Genomic DNA, 8,335 nt, shown 5'->3' with positions numbered 1-8,335 from the left:
GTAGCAATAGTAAATAGCACTCGCAGCCCAAATTGATTTGAATGCCTTAAATTTGGGAATCATAGTCAAGAGACATTCCCATGTTTGATATTTTCTTCAACATGACAGCACTTTGTGTGCCATTTCATTACTCATGCAGAAGTGTTTCTCATTAGATATGACCAGGGATTGGTATAAGGCTCAGGAGATATCCATGTTGCTTTTACTCCAGTCATTTATTTGTCATATCTATCATCATTGTTATTTATTATGTATTTTTCCTCAATCAGACTAATATTTCACAGAATGGAAAAGTGGTTTGCTCACCTCTTTGTGCAGATTTTCAGCGAGAAGGCTATTTTGTGTTAGCTGTGGAAAAAAATTTGCAGCTGGGATGTTGCAGTTTGTTACAAACAGGAATAGGAACCCACAAAATCTGATGATTAGTGATACTAGGCTTATTTTTGAAGTGGAGAAGATTTTTTGCTTAGGGCGTTAAGGCGTTGTGAAAGGTTGTACCTCATTAGGAATTAGAAACAATATTGGTTTTGAATTAGTTTCCAGATTATTGAGTTTATTATTAGAACTTTTAGAGTTTATTGTTTATTGATTGAACTTAAAAAAAAAAAAAAAAAAAAAATCAGAATAGGTTATTACATGGATAAAGTTATAATCTAAGTGAATTACTATAAAAGATTATATCATTCTATCTTGATATTCGGATGTACACACTGACCTTTCAAATATTATCATTATGATTATCATTATTATTATATTTATTGTTGGGTAAATCACTGTCCTCTTACATAGCTTGTGAAATTCATCCATAGGATTACAAGTGACTGCAGCCCCATAAGAAAGATGGTGGCAGTTTTCGTATGAATGAGGAGTTGGTGAAGCTTCCACCCTTTTCCAGTCTGTGTAGGTTGATACTGGATAAAAGTTTCTTTGATGCTGTTGTCCATGGATATGGATTTAATTCTTTGAAATCAGATGCACATTTACAGATGTAGACACTGATATATACACATATATCTACACAGAGATAATTATAGACACATGAACAAAGAGTAGTCTTTTATTTTTATTTATTTTTATTTTTTTATTTTTTTTACAAAGCTACATGACTTATTAACCACAGTAACCTTTACTTAACACAATGTTCTTTTACAGTCAGAAAACATAGCTTGGTTCTCCTGGCTTCTTGCACAAAAATGCAGTTTTCTATAGTAAATTTGTCAGTTTTGCTGAAAAACTTGCTGTATCTTTTAAATGATTGCGCAGTGTTTTTTTTATTGAAAATTGTAGGGAATGTTTGTTTTCCAAGAATTGTGAGTAACACCCCAAGTTTCACAATTTTACTCAGGTCAGGTGAATGATAATTTTCACTTTATTTGTCTTGATGCATTATAACAAAAAGGGGGAACTGAGCTGTGTCTTTGGCTTTGTAGTTGATGCGGTATAAGGTGAAAAGTATTTTGGATGAATGGAAATATATATTATTCTTATTTCAGGCCATAGTAGCTCTTGAAAGAAGCTAAAAAGAAAAGAAGTGTCAGATTCACTCGTTTGCAGAATATCCATCAAAATGACGGAATTGGAATGGTTGAATGCAGTTCTCTGTAGGAGTTGAGTTTCAGAATATTAAAGGTCATTCTTTGATAGTAGGTACAGCGTATCTGAAGTTTAGGGTATATTTAGATGTGTTTTACTTGATTAACTTGAAGATTTGAGAAGTTCTTGTTGCAGCAAAAATCCTTAAACCAAAGGCCAATCACAACAATATCATCTCAAGCTGCCAGCCAGTTTTAAACTGTAGATGTGCATTACCAAGAAATGGATGCAGAATCGCACATATATGCATGCCAGTTCATACATAATAATATTGCGTCTCTCTGATTTTAATTTTGTATATCAACACTATAAGCAGGTATCTAGTATTTACAAAGTATCTCTATGTGAATGAAAGCAAACACATTTATGTGCACAAATACAGATGAATAGATATACACATATAAACAACTCAAGAAATTTATGAATTATTGGTTTATGTTGTAATTCACAACATATATATAAAGATTATTGACTTCATGTTGTAAATGACTTCCAATTTCTATGCAGAGCCTGGAATCAAAATTCATTAATGTTTTTTGTTACTAATATTGCTTCATATGTTTGGTAGCAATCAATGTGTGTACTCTTGTGGCTAACACAAGAGCATCTGATTTTGCATCTGAGTTTGCGGGTTAGGGTTAGAAAGCTTGGCCCTTTTACTAATCAGGTTGTTTGTACATCCATACACAAACACACAAACAAGCATGTACACATCTGTTATGCATGCATAGATAAATATACATGCATTTACATACCATCATAGATTTTATACATGTACATACACATACATACACTAAAGATTGTTGAATTACAAAGAATTAGGCTTGGAACTTAGTCCTAAAATTTGAATAAGGTTGCATTATACCTAAGGAATCATAAGCATGGTAATTTAACTTCTTGCAGAGCACTGTAGATGGTGATGTGGTTTTGGTGTAACTGAACACAAGCTTGGAAAGAAGTCGTTTTTCTATGCATTTTAAGTGCATTCAGAATCCACTCTTGCTCATATTTGTTTTCATAGAGAGTTCATTATATCATATTTAATTTTTTGGTAGTCACATAAGTTTTATCTGTTGTGAAAGTCAATCAGATTCATAACTGTATGAATTCAAACTGTGCCTTTTTATTTTTGTAAATAGTTAAATCTTCTTATTTGCATCAGAAATCTTAGAATATGAATTGAGTTTGTGTCTTTGTACTTGTTTTTGTTGCTTTTCTGGAGAAAAAAAAGTTTCTGAACTGGAAAGGCAATCGTATTTTGTGGTATACTAAGATATTTATTTAGCGATGGTTTTCACTTTATGTTGAAATATTGGGGAAAGTTGAAAGTATGGTTTTATAGTATCTTATAAACAATTATGTATTTAGAAGTTGTATCAAAAGTACTCTACAGAGAAAATTATTTTTGTGTTGTATTTTTGTTTGTTATGCAGATCATTTTATGGAACTTAGATAAAGTAAATTTGTGTTTCATGTATACTTGAAATGTGAAAAATAGTTATTCTTTGATGTAGGTGTTCACATAACAATTTATTTTATGTTATTTATAGTTCTCTAATTTTCTTCTTTAATTCTTAGTGCTATAATTTTTTGTATAAAGCTTTTTATGATTACCTTCTTCTGTATACCATTTCTTTGGTGTTTGGGATTTTTTAAGACAAAAAGAAAAAAAAAGTTCCTGTGGTATGTATAAATTTGAGTGGTTATTTGTAACCACTAGGTTTGAACAGTAGAAATATAATGTTTTCCGAAGTGTCTAAATTCAGCACAGAAAGACAATTTGTATAATGTTATTGCTCACTGTTTAGTGTGTGTATATGTACAGCAACCTTGTAATTGGTAAGTTTTGTGAAGAGTATAGATTTTTGAAGTCCAGTGTGTAGCCACAAGAGCACTGTGACATTTTAATTTCATAAGATCTGAACGAGGTCAGGATCTTGCTATGAGAAGTGCCTAATGTATTTTATCCCCTGGTTTGTTTACATTACATTGTCTTTTTCTTCTGTTTTTTTGCTTCTTTTTTTTTCTTTTCTTTTTTGTAAGTGAGCATGTTTTGCGTAAAGTTCCATTTACATATTAATGATTGTAGAATTAATTTCCACCAAAAATAGACAAGAAAAAACATGAATCAAGATGAAACTGATTTTGAGGGATCGTTATCTTAGACTTGGGACAATTGGATATTCAGACTCATTGTATATGCATATATATATACACTTTTTTGTATTAGAACAAGGGTGTACTGTAGTGTGACTTGTCTTATTTGGAATGTTATCAGTGTTTTCACTGAATTTTGAATCCTCAACCATGAATATTTTGCAGCTAAGAAATCTAGCTGACTGCAGGGCTCTAGACCTTAGAAATGGGATTGTTGTAGAACGCCAACATTGAGACTGCGGAATCATGACTGTTTGGTCTCTTTTTTCAAGTTATGTATTGCAGTGCAAAGTTATCCTTTTGCATCATTTGAAGATATTGGTTATGCAGATTTTGTAAGATTACATTTGTTGCATGAATTGTCATATTCCTTGTGCAAATAATGTTCCTACACTGGTCAATTGTTGCATTTTTTTTTCTATTTTTGGCTTTTTATGTGACATTGACCAGTTGTACATAATAGATCACTCTGGTAAATGATATAACTTGATGCCAAGTTTAACGTTATTCAGTAACATTTATTCTTATTCAAGATGTAATGGAGCTTTTGTGTCAGTAGCACATTCTGAAAGAGTTGGCCAACCTGAACTCCAGTTTGAGAGATTACAAAGGCCTCATAAAGCAAGGAATTAAAAGAAAAAGAAAAAAGAAAAAACAAAACAAAACAAAAAAATGCTTCATTTCACTCCAGGGTTTGTGGGTTTAGGGAAGATGTAGATAACCCAGTGTAGAAATACTTAAGAATCAATCTGAATTGAGATGGAATCTCACAGTTTTTTGCCTGTTACATATTTCATCCTTTTAGCCTTGTCTAAGAATTGGTTTTGATAGCCTTAAAGGTAGGACTTCAGTGTAGATTTGTTGCCATGAATTAAAACTTTATTGTTGAATCAGTCATACATCATCTGGTTTTCTTCAGTGACATGTATACTGCATTTTTTCTATTCTATTTGTAAAAAAAAAAGTCATCAAAGAAAAAAAAATCAAAAGAATGTGAATCTTCATGGATAAGCCAAAATATTTTGAGCATTCGTGAGCATGAGGTTCCTGGTGTACTTGATGATGCACACTGATTTAGGTCTTCCATGCGGCCACTCTAATTACACTTGGAACAGTTATGTATAGTCTTGACATGTTATAGCATTGAGAATTTCACTTTTTCATAACGTCAAAAGTGAGACAAAGGGTCACTTATGACTTTTAATTTATAGTTTCCACCTCATTATAACAAAAAATAAATATAATAAGTCAGTCATATGTATGTGTATATATAGAGAGACATATTTAAGGTATTTAATTTTTTTTATGCATTTCTCATCTGTGTCACAAAGTGTCTAACAACCACCTGTTGGTGTTGGTACATAACATAAAATAGTACTGGAAAAGGCAGTGTAATTATAATGAAAAAAAAAGAATAAAAATGACCATAAGCTTTAAAAAGTTTGTTGTTAGGTCAGAGATGTCTGTAAATATATTGCTCACAATCATGTTAGCTTTTTATTTTCCTCTTCCTACTTTCAGTGTCACCGACTCATATTTTCTGTCTCTGTCTTTCTCTTAGTATCTCACGCACACGCACGCACGCACCACGATACAGATAGGTGTACATATAGTATAGATAAATATACTGTATACTCAATAGAAATTTTTTTTAGATAGATCTCTTGAGAAATATAAGACAGAGAGTTATCTGAAGATCATATTAATGTAAAGTCTCGTTTACATTCATTTAAAAAATGATAATGAATTGAAGAGTAATTATGTATTACATACATCTGCTATAAAAAAATGGTCACCATTTAAAAATATGCCATTTCACTGATTAGGTTTTTATTACTGCTCTTGTAATATACTTGAGCAACATCGCCAACTACAAACAATAAGGCTTATCCGATAGGTCATATTACAAAAGAAAATTGAACATTAAAGCCACTGGTACCTATTACAAGCATTTGCTCCTAAAATTTTCTGTTGTCTCTTTTTTCCTCAAATGAAGTAGGTCATGCATAGTTGCCATTTATGTCTAATATTTTAATGTTCGTTATATTTACTCCCCCTTTTTTACCCTTTTCACTGCCATACCCCAATCCCGTGCGCGATGTTGTTGTGAGGAGCCTTAGGAAACAAGGACTAGGACCCAATGCTAGGGATCTCCCTTACTGCCCTCGCCTCGACTAATTTTGCACGGTCTTTTTCACCTGCTTTTTTTCTGTTCCTTCTCCAACCCTTTTTACTATCCATTTCCTAAGGTGTGAAAGCCGTGCCGAAAGGATGAAAGGCTGACTTTGTGCCAGTCCTGAACGGCCTGAGGGAGCCATGGGCACGGTATTCCCCTGTTTTAGTTGTTTAGTCCTTACCCCTCAAGGGTACCCTGAGGGTTGGACTGTTTCTTTCCCCAACATACTCTAGGCTTACCACAGCCAATAATGAAGACGTTATACCCTTATTAGGGGCAATGAAGCTTGCCCCTTCATCAAATAGCCCCACCAATTCAAACTCTCCCGGTTCCCGACCCCAAGCTCTCCTTTGACCATGATTGAACACTGCAACTACTACCCATTCCTCAATGCCTACTGGTACATTATCCACCCAAGTCAAGACTCAATCTCCATGAGGCATTCCTACTCTCCCAACTTCCTCAACTTCATTACCTCTACCTGCACAACCTTCATCAATCACCCCATCCCCCTGTATTACTACTTTACAGCCTTATTGTCCACCTTTCCTAATACTACCTCCAACAATACTCCCTCATCCACACATCCCCGTCCTTCTACCACCCACAATTCTACCAATATCTAAAATAATCTCTTTAGCCCAGCCAAATGGGACCCCCTACAGCTCCTTACTCAGGCAACACTCTTCTCTTTCAACAATGTCTCCAAAAACAAGTTGGCAGTCTCTTTCCGTAGCCGACCCGATCGTTGTCTCGTTACAGAAACATCCGAAACCCAAGCTATATCATTATCAACTCTAACTGATCTCTCTGGCAACCCCATTCCTGCAGAACCTCATCCAATCCTCAATACCTGTACTAGAACTGTCTCTGTCTCCCCAGCAAACTACCCTATCGATACCAAAGATTGGTCAAATTGTGGAGAAGACTTACGCGCCTGTCTCACGGACTATGATGTAACATCAGTACAATGCTACTCCATTCCTCCTAAAGGTCATCGTAAGAACCTCACCAACATTGCCAATATTACTTTCCGTAGACATGACCTTCCCTTCATAACTACATTCGTGGACAATCCCTCCCTGTCCGACCATATCAACCTCCCCCCGTCAATGTCAAACCTTGGTTTTTAAGGCATCATGCCAAACACCCGTTTCACAGACCGATGCCCGCTATATGCCCACCATGGTCATAACCGATCAAACTGCTCTGCACAGTCACGTACATGTGCTAACTGCAGCGGCCCCCATAATGTATTTTATAGGGGCTACCCCATCTACAAGTTTGAGTCTGAGGTGACAACTCTCAGATACAGGGTCTCACTCTGCGTGAAGCCAGACAGGAAGCACGTCGACGAGGTTTCTCTCTTACTCCCTAATCCAGTAATGTCGCTCGCTCTGCCCCTCCCCTCCCTCCCAAGATGTTTCTACACCCTCCCTTATACCTAGCCCTCCTAAATCTTACCTCCCCACTTCTACCTCCTACCTTCCCCAGGCAAATTCTTTTGCCATTCTAAATCCAGACACTCCAATCTATACTGCAGCCCCATCACCGCCCCCCTCTCCCTCCCCGCAGCAGACAGACTAAACGTTTCACCCCTTCTCCTACCACACACTCACCTCCACCTATCTTTGCCTCTACTCCTCAGACAACAGTCTCCTCCCCCCTTCATAAGAAAATCTTTGTCTCACAAAATTCTCCAACTTCTTTACAGAAACTTGAAGATATTCAAAACTATCCGTTCGAGTCCCAACATGCTACCGAAAACCTTCATCCACCCTCAAATTCCACAACTCCCGCTCCCTCCACACTCAAAGTGACTGCCAATATCCATCCTCCTCCTACTCATATTCCCTTTACATCCCTTCCTCCTACTCCCTCCCAACACAGCCCATCCCCTCAGCTCCAACTACACCTACATTAACCCTCCCTCCATCCCCTCTATATACCTTCCACTCCCTCCTGGATACACACATGAATCCCGTATGTCACAACTATGACCTTCCCCAGATCCTCCACCTCCTGACACTACACCCCCCTTTTAATTCCTTATCTCACCCCTAGCTCCTTCCCCTTCAAATTCGCCAACACGCACTGTAACCGTTATCACTTACAGAACAAATACGTTATAGCTCTCCTTAGGTAGGGGGATCTAATCCTCTTACCTAACCCCACCGTTACCCATTCACTCATTAATTCCATTACCCATCTTTAACCTTTTCAATATTACTCGAGATCAGGGGTCGGCAACCTTTTGAACATTGTGTGCCAGTTTATAATTAAAGCCATCTTATTAATAACCTTACATGCCAGTTTTTTCAGCACTGTATACCCAAATGTATTTTCCTGCACATGCAAAACATAAATGTAATATTTTGTAGCATTAAGTATTCTTTGTAACAAGAAATG

Source organism: Penaeus vannamei, chromosome 31 (genome assembly GCF_042767895.1).
Source record: "Penaeus vannamei isolate JL-2024 chromosome 31, ASM4276789v1, whole genome shotgun sequence".
NCBI classification, from domain to species: Eukaryota; Metazoa; Arthropoda; class Malacostraca; order Decapoda; family Penaeidae; genus Penaeus; species Penaeus vannamei.
This window is presented reverse-complemented; position numbering follows the sequence as displayed.